Source organism: Ambystoma mexicanum, chromosome 3p (genome assembly GCF_040938575.1).
Source record: "Ambystoma mexicanum isolate Mex_15411 chromosome 3p, UKY_AmexF1_1, whole genome shotgun sequence".
In the NCBI taxonomy this organism is placed as follows: domain Eukaryota; kingdom Metazoa; phylum Chordata; class Amphibia; order Caudata; family Ambystomatidae; genus Ambystoma; species Ambystoma mexicanum.
This window is the reverse complement of record NC_090925.1, coordinates 989,654,762-989,672,658: the sequence shown is the minus strand read 5'-3', so window position 1 is coordinate 989,672,658 and position 17,897 is coordinate 989,654,762.

The window sequence follows — 17,897 nt, the reverse complement described above, 5'->3', positions numbered from 1 at the left end:
CACGAAAGAGAAACAGGAGATGGTACAGAGGAAATGGAAAGGGATCATCACTGGGGCAACATATTCAGCATATGCCAAGGGAGTAATTACTTGGATCGTGCCACATGTACCCTTTCAGCTATTACAGTCCTCAGTGGGAATAGACGGGAGAATGGTGGTGGTACGTGGCATGCTGGAAAATAGAGAGCTGTGCATAATCAATACATATGCCCCGAATCAAGACACAGTGGCCTACTTCAGGGCCCTGTATGGAAAAATCAGCCCACATATGGGAGGTACTGTCATATGGGGTGGGGACTTCAATTGAACTTTAGACTCCAAGGTGGATAGATCGGACGATAAATTGAATAAACCCACCCCAGCCGCTAGGACCCTGAAGACCCTGCTGGGAGACTTTCGGCTAGAAGACGTGGGGAGGTCGTGTCACCCACACGACAGACACTACTCACACTATTTAGCCCCACAAAACCTATACACACAATTAGATTACATGTTCACCAACCTGGAACTCTCCAGGCAGATAGTGAAGGCGGAATATAAAGCAAGGGTCCTATCAGACCACTCTCCATTGATCCTAACATGGCAGCATCAGCCCCCCAGAGCCAAAATCCCAACATGGCGGCTCAGAGCCGAAGCACTGAAACATGCCGAATTTAGAGAGGACTTAAGAGAGGAGATAATAGAATATTTCGAAAATAACACCGGAAGTGTAACATCGGAAAGCACCCTGTGGGAGGCATTTAAGGTAGTAGTCCGAGGGGCAGCAATATCAAAATCCAGAGGGCTCCAAGGGGAAATAACGAAGGAGTTACAAAAAGCAGAAACAGAACTGGAAAAAATTATGAGCAAAGGAGACCCTGCATTAGTGCAGGCCGAAACCATGAGCCAATTATGCCAGGAATGCGAGGTACACTGGGAGAGACTATGTATTCTAAACTACAAGAAATACATAGAACGGTAACATGCAGGAGGGGATAAACCAGGAAGGCTGCTGGCATGGCTATATAAACAAGAAACCCAGAGACAGGCAATAAGGGAGATAAAGGGGGAAAATGGGCAAACATTAGATACCCAAGAAGGTGTGAACAAAGGTTTCCTGAAGTCTTACCAACACTTATATGAAGACACTGGAGAGGCAAATGAGAACGAATTGAGGGCGATACTACAGGATATTGAACTACCCAAACTGAGTGCATAGGAGAGAGAGAATTTGGATGCCCCCATTAGACTAGAGGAGCTGGAAACAGTGGTCAGGCAACTACCAACAAGTAAGGCCCCGGGGACGGACGGGCTTCCCAGTGAGTTTTATAAAGCATACAAGGCAGAGGTACTTTCCCCGCTGTTAGCAATGTTGAATGAGGCCTTTGAAAGAGGGAGACTACCAAATTCCCTGAGAGAGGCAATAATCATCCCGCTCCTCAAACCAAACAAGCCCAACACAGATTGCGGATCATACGGACTGCTATCCATGTTAAATCAGGATAGTAAAATACTAACAGCGGTACTAGCAAATGGACTCAAATCAGTCATAGACAACCTCATACACCACAACCAGACCGGATATGTTCCACACAGGAGCATCGGAGACAATCATAGATGGCTCCACCGCGTCATGGAAGAAACTGAAAGAGACGCAAATGAAGTGGCGATAGTTTCACTAGTCGCGGTGAAAGCCTTCGATTCAGTAAGGTGGCCCTGGCTGATGGCGGCCCTAAAAGAATATGGAATGTGGCCTGGGTACCTGAGATGGGTAAGGATGCTGTATGGGGGTTAAGACGGGGGCGATCATCTCGAATGAATGACTGCTCAGTAGGGGCACTAGACAAGGCTGCCCATGGTCACCCATGCTGTACATCCTTGCACTGGAACCCCTAGCAATATATTTAACGCAACAATACGAAGAAGTAGGCGTCTACACTAGAGAAGGCTCACATCTAATATCCTTGTATGCAGACGGTATGCTGCTGTACCTGAGATACCTAGAAGAAAACTTGCAATACATCCTAGAAGTGATGGAGAGATTTGCATCACTCTCCGGTATAGCAGTTAACCCCAGAAAGTCAAGCATATTCCCCCTTGGGAGATACAAAGGAATTGCAAAAAACAACCTGCCAGTCCTACAAATACCCTGGGAGACTAGCACATTTAGATATTTAGGGATCAATATCTATCACAATATAGAAGACAAACACAAGCATAATACAGAGAAAGCAGGAACTAACATTGAGAACAGCATGAAGTTTTGGGCCAAACTCCCCCTAGCCATGATGGGAAGGGTAGCATTGTTGAAAATGTTGGTGTTGCCCAGGCTGTTACACTTTTTTGTGAATATCCCACACATCCTGCCCAAATGCTTTTTTAATAGGCTACAGAGTATGTGTAGAAGCTTTATCTGGCACAACACCACAAACCGAGTGGCTCTATCGAAGCTACAAAATGCGTATGAGAAAGGTGGCATAAGATTACCCAACTTCGAAATATACCACTTGGCTGGCCAGCTACGATATGTGGCCAAGTGGCTAAGTGAAACATGACAGCAGATTCCAGACTGCTGAGATCAGAATGTACACCCTTCTTCCTAAAGGAACTAATATGGCTACCTAAATCCGAGTTGAAAAGGAGCTCTAGGCTGTTAGAGTGAGGATGGCAGATATGGCGCAAGGCGTGCCGGGTCATGAAAAACCTGAATCCCTGCTCCCCCCAAGTGCTGTTAGTGGCACTGGGGGGTCGGATGTACAATTAAGGAAGACGATGCGTAGACACTGGGAATTGGTGGGCATAGCAACAGTGGGGGATATATGGCAGGAAGGAAAATATTGGTATGCACAACTCTAATCGAAGAAACAGGTGTACACCCTGGGCAATACATCACCTATATCAGGCTGGTAAAGCAGATAAAAGCCACTTGGTGGGAAGCAGAGCTGGAAGAGGAACCAGACTCAGCCATAGAGACAATGTAGGTTATCTCGGAAGGAGGGCACGAGGTATCCAGAATGTATGAACTAGTAATGTCCACAGTGGGGAAAGAGGTGATCCAACTGAGACGGGAATGGGAGGAAGATGCAGGGGACCCTATGCAGGATGTACAGTGGGAGAGAGCACAAAGATACCACAAGAAAGTGTCTAGGAACGCAAGGTTACAACAGATCCAGCTATATGTGACCCGTAGAGCGTACATGACCCCCCAAAAGATAGCTCGATTTAGGAACATTGCTACACAAATGTGCCCCAAGTGTGGAGAGGTGAAAGTGTGGATGATACACATGTTTTGGGCATGCCCGGAGGTCCACAGATTCTGGGAAGAAGTCACCCACTGACTCGCTGAAAAAGGCATCACGCTAGACGCGAAATCAGTATGTGCGTGCATGATGGGAGGATTCTCTAGACCACGCAAAATGAAGCACGTTGGTAAACTCAAGGATTTGGCTTACATCTTGGTCAAACGCAGAATTGCTATGGGGTGGAAATCGAGTCAAAGACCTAAGATAGAGGTGTGGTGGCGGGACCGTCTGAAATGGGTAGAAGCGGAAACTGCAATATGGTATGAGACAGTCTATAGGGGAGAGGATCAAGAAGTGGAAAGATCAACAGCTTGGAGACAGCTGGTGGCCACACTAAGCGAACGCACCCAAATAGATCCAAGTGACCACAAGACCTCCGAGAGCACAGACGAATAGGTGCCCATGAAGAGGATTATGAGGAAGGAATAAGCTTGAGTTTAAGGTGGGGGTGACACTGGTATACATATGTTAACGCAAATGATGTTGAATATTGCAATAATCACTGTTGGGTGTGGTGTGGAGTTTGTAACAAGAAAACAATAAAAATGTTTTTAAAAAAAAAGTTTTAAAAAAACATTCTAACGCCAATTCCCTGTGACATCAGTGAAGTCCAACAGGTACATTTCAAAATCAGTTATTGTTAAAATGTTATATTAACTTACAATGTTTGACTTTTTTTAATATACATTTTTTTAAAGAGTTGACTGAAAGTTTCTTCAAGCAGTTTACCGTTTCTGTGTTCTATGAATAAATTATTGTTGAAAGTCAACAATCATACAACTTTACTTATGAAGAAGTAATCTTTGTTATCAAAGAAGTTACCATTAAATTGTCTAACCAGCATCCATTTTGTACTGAATGGTATACACATAATACTGATAGTCATCATGTATTATCTATTGTACCTTTAATGTAAGTTTGATTGTGTGTGAAGTGTTTTTCATGCAGAAATGATGTTCTTGTTGTAATTGTAGTTATGTTTCTTGAAATGGAATACTATTACTGTTGTTTGCAGCATTTTGTGAATGTTCTGTTACAGTTGGGTGATGAAATTGGCAACTCAAGATTGACTGTATATTAGCACAAGGGTAAATACCATCCAGGCTTTTCAGTTTTTTTAAAAGTGGTTGTTTAGAAAATGTGTAATTGGTATTAGATTGTAATGTTCATATTCATATGTTCAATATCTGTGAAATAAATAATGCTTGATTTATTAACATATTAGAGGACTAGGAAGAATAAGAGCAGGAAGACTCATACAACACCTCTGACAAATGAAGTCGCTTGCCAAATCAATGTCAATTGGGAACAACTAATGTTTGAGTTTGAGAATGCTCGTCCCAAGTTTCAGATTCAAGATGCCGAGGTCCAGTGGCTGGAATTTGAACTGAATATCACCAGCGAACCCAGGAAAGTAACGATGGATCATTGTTACATCACACAGCATCCGCAAAAAATGACAGACAACACCAAAGATGTTTCGTCATTACTTGCAGATACTCTCACACAATCCATGCCCTCGAAAGAATTTCGATCAAAGAAAGACTTAATTTTCCCTGTTTCCCCAATACATTCTGAAAATCCCTAAATATCACAGATTTCAATCACTGAAGCATCTTCTGAATTGATTGACGACTATGTTCATGACCCGGACGTCACTATTACAAGTACAGAGAACTTGTCCACCACCGTAGAATGGCAAACCACTATACTGCAGAGCAATTGGGTATTAAGGGAGCCAAAACACCTTGTATTTGACAGTTGCCTACTATAGATTATACAAATGTTTAAATGTGACTATAGGATATGTAGAAGGATGTGTGGGGAGTGTGAAGGCATCATAAAGCAAGAAACAGACAACAGATTCAAAGTTCAAATAAAAAATCTTTATTAAATGTCAGGGTGGTGTAAGCCCTAATTTTCCCTATACCAAGTTGAGATTTCCTTACCTAAATAAACTAAGGTTAAGTTCAACTTAAAAGTCTGTCTGTGTCCAAAACCTATACTTGCCTTCACAACTAAAGCTAAACAATGTGCAGGGATGTCAGTAACCAAAGAAACAGCGTTCAAACTAACGTTCTGAGCTTCTTCCAGCTCCTGGCTTGTTCTTGGCCCCCTTACCCAAGTTCAAGACAGTTCCAACTAAATAGCCTAAGGGAATCCCGTCCCCAAGTTCAACACAGTTCCACGAAACGGTCTCAGGGTTCCTTTCCCCAAGTTCAAGACAGTTCCACAGAAGGGTCTCATGGTTCTCTTCCCCAAGTAGACAGCTTTTCTGGTTTCAACTTCACAGTGCACAATCAAATCAACTTGCTTAGTTTTTCTTTTCTTTCTGTCAATTGAACAATCCTAGGCTGACCAGCTTCCGCCTCTTGACTTCCCTTGGTTTGCTCCAAGTAAGGAGTCCTCGGTCTAGGCGCAAGTTGTCGAACCACCTATCACAGGTCACGCAACCCTTAGCACTTTAGCCCTGTTCATCTCTTTCTCATAGGACTGCCTTGACAACACAGGTTTCCTTTCTGCATCTGTGCTATAAGTCCACATATGCTTCTGGTTCACTTTAACTGCTTCTTGCCTTGACCAACATGTGACTCTTGCACGCTTTCCTTTGTGGTATTTCTGTTAATTACCACCTTGCTTTCACAATATCCAATATTGTTTTGCTTTACACTCATTTCACTTTGTTCACAATGTCTCTTTAAATTCATCTTGTTTGCAAATGCACATCCCTTTCTGTTTCATTTGTGGGATATTTTCATAATTATTCCATATCTTTTCCTTAGTTTAGCATTCACAACTCCTATTGTGCTTGTCAACATGTTCGGTATTCAATAGTTCATATTTGGCTCTAGACCCATTTGTCAGCATTCAAAAACTCATTACATGCTTTTCAACGTGTTCGGAATTTCAATAGTTCACGTTGCGTCTCCAGACCCCTTTTCCATATACTTTTGCTTGACCAGCATCCACCGTTACACACACCATGCCCCTGGAGCATCACTGCCTGAGTGATGTATCCCTGTCACTCACCAGTGTGTGGCCGCTCCTCCTGGTACCCTAGTTTTGCTCTCAGGTACTTGCTGGCTTCTCTCTCACTCCCAAGGAGCTCTGGCGAGCAGTGCTCGCTTCCTCCAGTCCTTCTTGCAGTGGACGGCAGCCCCGGGGAAGACTCTGTGTTCCCCACTCCCAATAGGGTTGTTTTACTATGGCAGAAATAACTGCAACGGTAATGACCGAATGAGAAATGTACATAATGCAAAATTGTTTGTACATTTCCCTTTCGGTCATTCAAGGTAAAACACCACAAATCTAAAGAAACCCTAACCACCCCCACCCCCTACTTATCTTTCCTTCAGTCTCGCTGGTCCCTGCCATGACAGATCCCTTTCACTTCCGTGACCGAGAACCAGCGCTGCTGGGTCCTTTTTTACATTTTTCTGGGTCAGCTGCAGGGGTGTCCCCGGCAATCCCTGCTCACTATACTGTATAGTATAGTGAGCGGGATGTTAAGGGGGACACCCCGGCAGCCCCTGCAGGGATATTTGTTTGTTTGTTTTGGGTTGGGTCAGCTGCAGAGACAGCTGTTCCAACCCAAAAAAAAAAATAACCTACACCACCAAATAGATACTACAAAATGTCCTACGAACATTTAGTCAGTAGGACATTTAGTAGTATCTATTTTCGATAATTTGGTGGTGTAGGTCATTTGGATTCGGTCATTTTGACTTTTATACACCTGCAACTGTTTAACAGTTTTCAGGTTTGAGTTCTCAGTTCCATTGCCTGACCATAGTTATTGGGACATGCCTGACCCTCACAACAATCCTCATGCCTCCTCCTTGTCTCAGTACCAGAGTGGTGAAATGACAAACTGCTGTGCACTACTGCTAGTCGTCTCGTCCCAGTAATATGGTGATATGAATGAGAGAAAAGAGGGAAAGTGATTGGCAACAGCCTATAAAGCCAGGGTGAGTGTCAGGTTGTCTCACCTGCGGATATCCTCTCCCCAATCCCCAAGGACCCACCTCCCAGGTGATCCCCCATGCATTTCCCCTCCCAGGGTCAGGATCCAAAAGTGATGGCCTTTTTCTGGCCACCCGTGAAGAAGATCGAAGGGAAGTAGGTGTGAGGATACACTCAGGTTTGTCACAGGAGCCATTGGTGAACTATACCCAAGAAATCAAAGGCACCAACCTGAAGATCAACTGTAGTTGGTGCCCACCAACATAACACATGTTCATGGTCTGCGCAACTCATTTTTTGAAAAGTGCCTGTTGAAAATATACTTTTTTCTTCTACTCTGTTGTTCGGTGGGTCAACGTTCAGTAAGATTTCAAGTTTCTGTACGCTTATAGGACTTGAGTTCCTTGCTAAAACTGCTTACTACAAATATCAGAGAAAGTTCTTGTTCCCTGCTATTAGTCAGGCTTGGAATCTCGAACAGATATCAATAGACAATGCTCTTGCAGGCAAAATGGTCATGCTTGTTGGTGATGGACAGTGTGACAGTCCTGTTTTTTTGCCCAAGTACTGCACTTACCATTTTCAGGACATGGACAATGTGATGATTCACAGCATCTTGTCACTTCTCCAAAGAGGGGAGCACTACTCAATAGACCCCCTACCAGTGGAAAAGAGCAGGAGGACTTCATAGGAAGAGACTCCCTCATGGAAATAAGGACTCTGATCCCATGAAAGAACTCCCTAAACCCTTGTGCCCAGAAGTCATGCCCGTATTGACTTCTTCTCCCTCCCAACCTGAAACTACTACTGTGTGTTATTGTGAAGTCTCTACTATCTCACCTTTAAGAACAGATAGGACGAAGATGAGGTAGAACCAAAGAAACATACAGAACAACAGTAGAAGGGATTACCAACGAATTGTGACAATGGGTCCACCAGGAGACATGAAGATAACATCAGAGGCATTGCCAACAAACAGTGAGGCTGTGCTTGGGCTGTCACAGCAATATAAAGTAAAGACCAAAGAAGGACTAGAGGTGTTCGAGGGCAGGAACAGCAGTGAGGGAAGCTGGCGTCCGTTCTGCAGGGCACATGAAAAATTCAAATCTGCGCTGCCTGAAGTGTCGAGAGACAGTCAGCCTTGGAAGAAGAAGCCAAAAAGAATCAAGCAAGCCAGAGTAAACCAGACTCGCTGCAGAAGCAGGAAGAATCCAGCGTTGGTGTGGCCTCTCCAAGGTGGACCGGGTGGTCCCTAAAACACGCTGATACCGCCGCAGCAACGGCTCTGTGGAGCTGCGCAAACCAAAGAGGAGGGAAGCAGGAATATGCGCTGAACACGCTCAAAACCAATAGCAACCTGGGACCATGGGAAGAATCGGCAGCATTCCACATGGAAGATACAGGTAACAGGAGCTGCGGGAAAGCTGGGTGGAGTTCAGCTCTGCCAAATAGTCAAGTATTCCTCGGTAGCGATCTCCCTCATCACAGTAGTGTTACCCAGAGAACCAAGAGTCAAGTATTCTTCTGTTATCTCCCTTGTCACAGAAATGATGCCCAGAGAACCAATGGTCAAGTGTTCCTCAGGAGTAATCTCCCTCGTCACAGTAGTGATACCCAGAGAACCGAGAGTCAAGTATTCCTCAGGAGTGATCCTCCTCATCCTAGTGGTGATATTCAATGAAACGAGAGTCACGAAAGTCAAAAGGGTCGTCTCTCAGATTATAGTAGTAGTCTGCAAACTAATGAGTGTGTCAGGAGTCAACTCCCTCGTTACAATGGAAACACGAGAAACTATAAATCGCAGGAGCGCCTCAGCAGTGTACTCCCTCGTCACAGTGGGAAACCCAACACATGTGAAAGATACCAAAAAGAGCAAGAACTGTGAGGGAGCAATCTCCCCAATAGTCATGATATAAAAATGTCCTGACAAAGTGCCAGCAATAGGAGGAAGAGTTGATGAAGCCTTAACTCTGTTGTTTGCAAACCCTTGGGAGGAAGTAAAGAGACTTTTAAAGAAATGTACAAAGGACTACCCAGGAACAGTCTTCAAAACTCTTCCAGATAGACCAAGAGATGGGAGTCATTCCCCTGGTCTAAGTGTATTTGGTGAATCACACCCCACTGCAGGAGACTGCTGTTAAGTCTGCCTAAAACTGGTTTGTTTCACCAGGAGAAGGGAGCCATTCCCCTGATCCCCTGATGGCTTCAATTAAAAGTTTATTGAACCATTTTTGGTTTATTTCTTAGTGGTAGGGATAGAGTAGTTGGTTTGGACAGAGGACGGTATATTGTTTTTTGCGACGTGCCATACATCCAATTGATGTTTTATGTGTGGGAGACCTGGTTTACAACCTGATGAGCATTGAAGTTATTCTGCGTTGAGGTAGGGAAGACCCATCTAGAAATAGGGAAAGGCCGGGTCTTTTCTTTATTTGAATAAAAGTCTACCACTTTATCATCTTCCTTACACCATCTCGCCACAACACCCAGAAAATGGTGAGCTCTGTCGTGGTGCAAGTCTCTGAATAACAGCTTCTGTTGCCATGGAGAAATATGGTTTCATTAAATGTGTTGAACTTCTGCAATCAAGGGGAATGCAAATAGAACTGATAGCCACTGACAGGCATGTCAGAACAGCAAATGCCATGCGAGAGCAGTTGCCGCACATAACATATGTCAGGAAACCAGGGAATGGCTGTAATAAACATGCGATGAAATACTTACGTTCGACAGGAGCGCTGCATCTTCAGGCTCCTTGTCGCTTGAATTCCTCCAAGCTCGTCCGGCCTCTCCAGCGGCCCGTTTCGCCTCAGCTCTCCGCACCGGCATGGTTTCAAGTTCCGGGTCGATGGTGGTTGCCGTGGAAATGGTGGAAACCTCTTTTCCTGTTTGGTCATGTGATGCTGCGTCCCGTGTCACGTGATTCAGGCTTCTTAAGCGGCCCGAAACAAACGAACGCTGCTTCTGATTGAGCTCTCGTTTGGAAGTGCAGTTTTCTCTCATGTTTGTTTCCTGTTTATGACCTTTGCCTGTTGTTTGGAGTGCCTGCCTTTGCCCTTGGTCTTGATCCTGTCTTGCTCTGGTGTTCTGACCTCTTGCTACATCCTCTAAGATCTTGTTACCTACCTTTACCTAGTTGCTCACACGCTGAAATTGACCACGGATTTTGCCTCAAGGACTGCTTTTGCTCGACCCCTGGTACTGCTCTACTTGTCTGGTTACCGAACTTGGATTTCTCAACGGACTTCTTTGATGTGCGCTCTTGCGGGTTTCGTTTCTCCAGGATTTCTGTACTCTTTGCACCTTGTCTCCAGCTTAACTCATCAGCCCAAGACTGTGCCACATGTACTTGGACAATTGGTTTAGGCGTTCCGCGTGCCGTCGGGTCCGGTGGCTACTTGGGACTAGAGACTGGCCACCCCAGGTTGTAGGCGTCCTCGTGCCGTGGCGGTAGTTGCTCCTAATACCACCCGCAGATACCGAACACTGCATTCCGAGTTAAAGTCTTCATCTTCCAGGCTCACGACTTGTGTGGATGGTAAACTCATTCTCTACTCTGGCTTATTTTGTTTCTAGTCTTCTTTTCTTCACTCTCCTTATCATTTGTTATGTTTTCCCTTGTAGGGAACACCCAATACTAGGATTGCGAATTCCCAATATGTCCATTCTATTCTGTTTGCCTACTCATGCAGGTTAGTCTCTTTTAGTCTTTTCCAAGTAGAATTCATTTTTCATGTAAATTGGCCTGATACCTTGCGTTGTTCCTCACAGGAAGACATCCAACTATTACCTGTGCGCCTTGGATTCCTACACACAGTCCCTGTCTTCTGAGGGTGTCTCCTGGTGCTCCTCTTCCAGTGAATTGCTCTCTGTGGGTGTGTTTCTGTATATCATTCACAGAGTGACATTGGCCCTCATTAGGACCCTGGCGGAGAGGGTTTTACGCCGGCGTAGTGCATGGCGTACCTCTCCGCCAGACTACGAGTTCCCGTAGCGCCATGGATGATTTTTACGCCTGCTTTTTGCAGGCGGAAAAATCCATGGCGCTACGGACCTTGTTGCTAATTACGCCACCGTAATTTACGGTGGCGTAATTAACGCCTTCCCCATCCCCATTATGCCCTATGGGGCAAGAATGGGAATGGGGAAGGGTAAAATGGGGATTGGGGACTTACCGCCCCGCCAAGGTCGGCATGGGGCGGTAAGTCCGCCAACCACCTTGGCGGAGTTGGCAGCTTAGCGCCATGGACCATGGTGCAAATTGCACCATGGTCCTCCGCCAAGGTCGTAATGAGGGCCATTGCCTAGAAGAATTCTTCGGCTACACTACGGGTCAAAGAGCTGACGGATTCTAATAGAATCAGAAGCCATTTAATATGGACATCAGCGAGAACCTCTCGGGAATCATGCAGCTGTTGGCTGATTTACGTACCGATATGGCTGCAGCGCACAATGCTACCCAGCGCCAAATGGATGAGCTACATGCAGCCATACCATCTACTAGTGCAACATCACCCCCGCTTGCTGGGGCTTCAGGTGTAGGACCATCCCCAAGCAGACAAGATCAGGGTCCCGTGTATTTGACGGCCCAAATCCCACTTGTGCCACCTTAACGCTTCACAGGGGACCCTAGAGTTTTTCGGACCTTTGTAAACCAATGCCGATTACATTTCGTATGTCGGCCAAATTCATTTCCTGATTCTACCACCAAGGCTGCTTTTGTGCTCTCCCATTTGGGTGGTACGGCGGCTGCATGGGCTAATCCTTTGCTTGAAGAGGGAAGTCACATACTTTATGATTGTGATGCCCTTCTATCCGCCATGATTAGGGTTTTTGACACGAAGTATAAGTCACAGGCCACAGATCTGGAACTATTAAATCTCAATGAAGGTGACACAACTCTTTCCACGTACTTGGCTAAGTTTAACCAGTTGGCGGCAGAAACTAACTGGCCTGAGAGGAAGAAAGCGTCTTTATTTTACAAAGGCCTTTCCGATCCGTTGAAAGACATCTTAGCCACTGTCCCTGTTCTACCCACAGGGTTTCCTGAACTTCTGGACCTCGTTGTTCAAATTGATGCAAGGCGCTCCGAACGGAAAGGGGAAAGAAAGGTTCATGTTCCATTTACTGTACCCATTCCAGTCTCTAGTTCTGGTAGTGCTGAGCCTATGCAAATAGGTGCGGTTCGGAGACCGCTTACCATGGAAGAATGAGAACACCAAAAGACAGGGAAACTCGAAAGCCCGGCAATAGATAGGGTCCGATTGCCGAGCCACACCTCTAAGGACCCAATACTTCCCAAGGCCTTTACACTTCCCACACAGTTGGCTTTGCCCTCTGTCTCCTCTTGGGCTACGAGGCTTGTTATTGATTCCGGAGCCACTGGTAATTATATTGACTCTCAATACGCCAAAGACATGGGTATTCCCCTGATTACTAAAGACAACCCAGACCTTGTTAACGTGGTAGATGGAACCACTCTGTTGTCTGGTTTAATTATTGAAAGAACCATACAACTGACCATGTCAACTGACTCGGGTCATGTGGAGGATATTTCATTTGATGTTATAGCCGCTCCCCAATTCCGTGTTATTCTTGGTCTCCATGGTTGCTCATGCATAACCCTAGCATTGACTGGAAATCTGGTGAAGTCGCATTTTGTTCCGCGTATTGTGAAGATAATTGCGTGTCTTCATGTAGTACACCTACCTCTCCGTGTCGTCCATTGCTCAAGACGGCCCCTACAATCGGTGCCATTACGGGAGGTTGTCTACCCATGGTGTATAAAGATTACCAAGACGTTTTTGACGCAAAGGGCGGTGAGGTTTTACCTCCGCATAGGGCATACGATTGCCCGATAGACCTTGTTCCAGGAGCCAAGTTGCCCTCTGGTCGTGTATATTCTCTGACGATAAAGGAAGATGCCTTACTGAAAGAATACATTGACAAGTCTTTAAAATCAGGTTTCATTCTTCCCTCTCGTTCACCCACAGCCTCGCCCATGTTTTTTGTACCAAAGAAAGAGGGGGACCTTAGACCCTGTATCGATTATTTCGAACTGAACGCAGTTACAGTCCGTAATCAGTACCCAATACCACTCATCTCAGTCCTTCTTGACCAACTTGGCTCCTCTGAAATCTTTACGAAACTTAACATGCGGGAGGCCTGTAACCTTGTCAGGATTCGCAAGGGGGAAGAGTGGAAGACGGCTTTCAAGACGCGGTATGGGTTGGATGAATATCGCATAATGCCATTCAGTTTATGTAACGCTCCTGCCACCTTCCAGCATTTCATCAAGGATGTTTTTAGCGACATGTTGGATACTTTGGTAGTGATTTATCTTAATGATATTCTTGTGTATTCCCCTTCTCTTGAGTTACATATCCAACATGTGTCCTCAGTGTTACAACGTTTAAGGGACAACTGTCAGGAAAAAGGGCTGGTGCAAGAAAGGAGTGTGCAAAAGGCGGTAGAGGTCGGTGAAATTCACGAATTCAACTCTAACTACATTTCCCAGCATTCTTTTGTAAAATTGTAGTTGCGGGCCGTGCGGCCGTTGACACAGCTGGTAAGGATTAACAAACATTTATAAGGAGTAACAGAGCCACGGCAGGTGTGGCTTATTTTGTGTATCGAAGCAGGAGCAGGCGAAGCTATGACGCAGGCAGCAGCATGTGAAAACTCTCTACGGGAACACGGACTACAGGAGGCTGCAGAATCCACTTTAGAAGCTGAAAACTGCTACGTCCGGGAAGGCTTGCGGGCCTCCCGGACTTGAGTTAAGTACAGGACGAGTGGCGGCGGGCAGAATCACGCTCTTAAGGGTGTTATTTGCTGTGTGTGGAAACGGCGCGCTTACCGCTCGGACGTAAGTAGTTTGTCCTTGTTTCTAGTACCCTGCTGCCTTGAAAACCAGTGCTAGAAGTTTGCTTGCTCGCAAGTTTCATTTATCAATGCGGGTGGAAGAGCCATTACTGCATTGCATGACAGCAAATCACGTTCTAAAATCAAAAGGGGCATATGTTATTTGTTATTTATGTTGCTGCAAATACGTTTCATGTTTCATGTTACGTGTTCATATTCATTGTTTTCTGTAAGCCCACGGGCTATGTGTTTGTTGATTCATTGTGGGATTTTCTCCCAAGTATGACATTGTTAGGTAAGATTTCCACAGGGCTGGTAAATCTTCCTTGCCTGGTTCAACTCCAGAACTTTTTGCTTTTCTAGTGAGATATTTTCCATTAATACCTCAGTCAGTGGGAACCTTTTTCCACACTCACCTGTCTTTAACTCTTTTTATGGGTGTCATTTTTAAGACTCTCCATAGTGTCTTTTTAAAGTTATCATGTCTAACAACTTATTGGCAATAAGTGCCTGATGTTGCTGGGTTGCCCTAGGGGCTCCCCCTTTAACTTTCTTGTGCTAACCTTGAGTGAACTACAGTTCCCAAGGGTAGAAAGGATCTTTGGATCCCTTTTACATTTTATTCTGTGAAACCAGCACACCCCACCTTATGTGGAGTGCTGGGGAGATCCCCTTTCACATTTAAACTGTAACAATTCTGTTACAGTGACAAGCTTACCTTTAATGGCTGGTGGCAGTGATACCTTTTACTAATTTGGTGCACCTTTACCGCGTGCTGTAATCACAGCTGCAGTAAAGGCACCTAAGGGTGCTCATTTTTACCAAAATGGCCCCTGTCTTCTTTTTCTGCCATTTTAGTGTTTCTTGTCGTTTCTTGTTCCTTCCCCTGACATCCAGGGTGGGAAAATCCTTTGTTTGAGTTTTGTCTTTGGCGGGAGTCCCCTGGACACCCCGCCCAGGCTCCAGTCAGTCTGTAAGCACAGGAAGTGGGGGAGGGGTCCCAAACTTCCCCCTCCTTTGTCTTAGGTCTTCCTTCGACTGGGCCAAATCCCAGTGGGGGTTTGGCTGTCCTGATTGGACAGCCAAACGCCCCTTTCTTGTAAAATGCGGGGAGAGAATGCAGAGGTTGTGTTGCAGTTCCTGATAAATACTGGAAACCTGGAAGCTGAAGTCATGTCGACCACTGGAACCAAAAACCGAAGAGGATGACGAAGGAAAAGCGGCGGGAATGATTTCCAGCGGCCTGAGAGCCTGCTTTGTAACCAGAGCCTGCTGCAGCCCTTCCTTCCGATCGACCTGGGGTCTCCGAAAACAACGACCCGAACCCAGAGCCTGGTAAGACGACCTGCATTTTGAGCCATCCCATGGGTTGCTGCGACCTTGCGTTCTTGCAATACCCCAATACCCTGGGACCTCCTGCCACTGCGCGGTGCACGGTCTTTCGAATTCCGAATCTCGCTGAAACTTCGTAGGCATCTTGGTCTATCTCCAGAGACACGAATCGAGTCCAAAAAGTCCCCTCACAAGAGTGCTGGACCTTTTAAACGACGAGAATTCAACCACGATTTTCTGGCTTCTTCTGTGCTCCTTGAAAAGGCGCCAAACCCGCAGAACCGCATTCAGCCGCGAGAGAAATCTTGCCTAGAGTCTTCTTCATCGATCCCTGCTGCAAAGTCCCTTCTGAGGTCTTGTGTTCCGTCTCCAGGACAAGGAATCCAGTGACCGGGTATTTGGCTGCAGTCCCTGAAGTTCTCCTGCTGCAATCTCTTCTTCATTGCTGAGGTACTGTGTTGGCTTGGGTATATACTTACCTTAAGCCTGTTGGGATTTCTGTGTAGTCCTGGGGTGTTTTCTGTGATTGGGAGGTCCCTCGTCCAGTACACCCAGTCCCACTGCTAGAATCCTGCTGGGGTGTCTTCTGTGAAGCCCCTGGACCCTCTTCTAACCCTAGAAGTAAAGTACTCACTTGTTTGCCCAGTTTTCCTAAGGAAACTCTGGCTTTTGCTACTAAAGAACTTATTCTAACACTGCCTGTTGGTCACTAGTCCTAGAGACCCCCCTTCTGCCACTGAGAACACTCATGCTTCAAGAATAAGGGAAAGACTTTGAAGGGATTGGGACTTCTGCCTAGAAAAGAAATCAAGTGTTTTACTTACTTGTAAAGAGTTGGTTGGTAACTGTAATTCTAAGAGTGAACAGTTACAAAAGTTCTTACTGATCTTGGACGTGTGATGCACTATTCTTAAAAGTATGGTTAACATCTTTCCTTCCTTAGCCACTGTTTTGCCAGTCTAAAATAAAGTAGATGTGAAGGTATTTTACTCTCCTGTGATTAGGTTGTGCCTCTTTACAAAAGTAATGTGTTGGTTTCACCAGATTATTCCTGAAGGGTAATTGTATGAGTGTCCTCCAACTGTTGGTATCACCAGGTTAGTCCTGCTAGGATAACTGTATGAGTGTCCCCCAACTGGGTCTTGCTTCCCCTGACTTGCTGCTAGCCTGTCTTTAATAAGTCTACATTAGGTTGTTGCCTACCTAGAATATCTATTCAGTAAAGTGTGACATTGGGTTTTACTTTCCCCCTTCATTGTGAAGTTAAAGTAAGTGGGTTTTACTTACCTTGTGTTAGCTGTGTGCCATCCAAAACAAGTTACAAGATTTATTGCTTACCTCAATCTGGGGTTCCCTGATTTCCAAAGAATCTGTAATTGTATATTACATCCATTAGGTTTTGCTCACCTGGTATAACTGTGTGTTATGACAAAAGTAGTTATAGGTTTTTACTGCACCTAGAATAAGTGTTTCACTATTCACCAAAAGTATATTGTCCAGTTGACTGTTTATGTGATTTGTTCCAAGAGTCACTGTACAACTGGAAGGGCCTACTGTCCTTGTATTACCAAAAGTAATCTAAAAAGTAACCATTGGTCTTTTACTCCCAAAGAATCGGCTTGGCCTATACTAAATGTGTATAACAAGGTTGTGACTTCCCTAGAACTACTGTTAGGTGTTCCAAATAAGGTCTATACTTGGGTCTGTGTACTTTCAAGTATAGTGTTGTGTTTTATATTGTGATTTCATATAATGTTTTAGTATTTACTTAACCCCTAGATTTATCTGGGCCTACTTGTATTTAAATAAATCCTTTATTTTTATAATACATAGTGTTTCAGTGTTTCTTTGGATCATTTGTATTACAATTTTCACTGTACTGTATCTACTGCCCTCTCTCCCTCCTAAGATAAGCCTGGCTGCTCTGCCTACGCTACCATGTACTCAGGTGGTACAGTCTTATACTAAGAGTGGAGTCTTGTACTGCCTCAGTTGAATGGTTTTACTAGGCCCTTAACTGGACTTCAGAGAAACTGTCCTAACAGACATGTCCAGGGTATCATCTATGTTTCTGTGTTTATGAGGTAGTAGGGGGAGGTCTCAGACTATGGTAGATGCACGTATTAAGGTGTTTTCAAATCTCAGGTCTATATTCTGTGTATGGTATGCTGGATACAGGTGTAAAGTGTTCAGAGGAAAATAGGTAGGGTTTTTTCCCGTTGCTCCCCTTGTCCTATCCAACATAGGTTTTCCTAACCCTCTTACCGGTGTTCCTAATTTCTCCCCACCCTATCCACAACCTCTTCCTAACTCCTCTTTCCCCCATTGGCTGCCACGTGGTGTCCTGTTATTTCTATCAGGTGCATGTGCCAACCACGGGTGGAGGGTCGACTTCATTCGGCTTCTGTGGTTCGGGAGAGAGTGTCGAATTCTCTTCCCTTGTACTGAGTATTATTG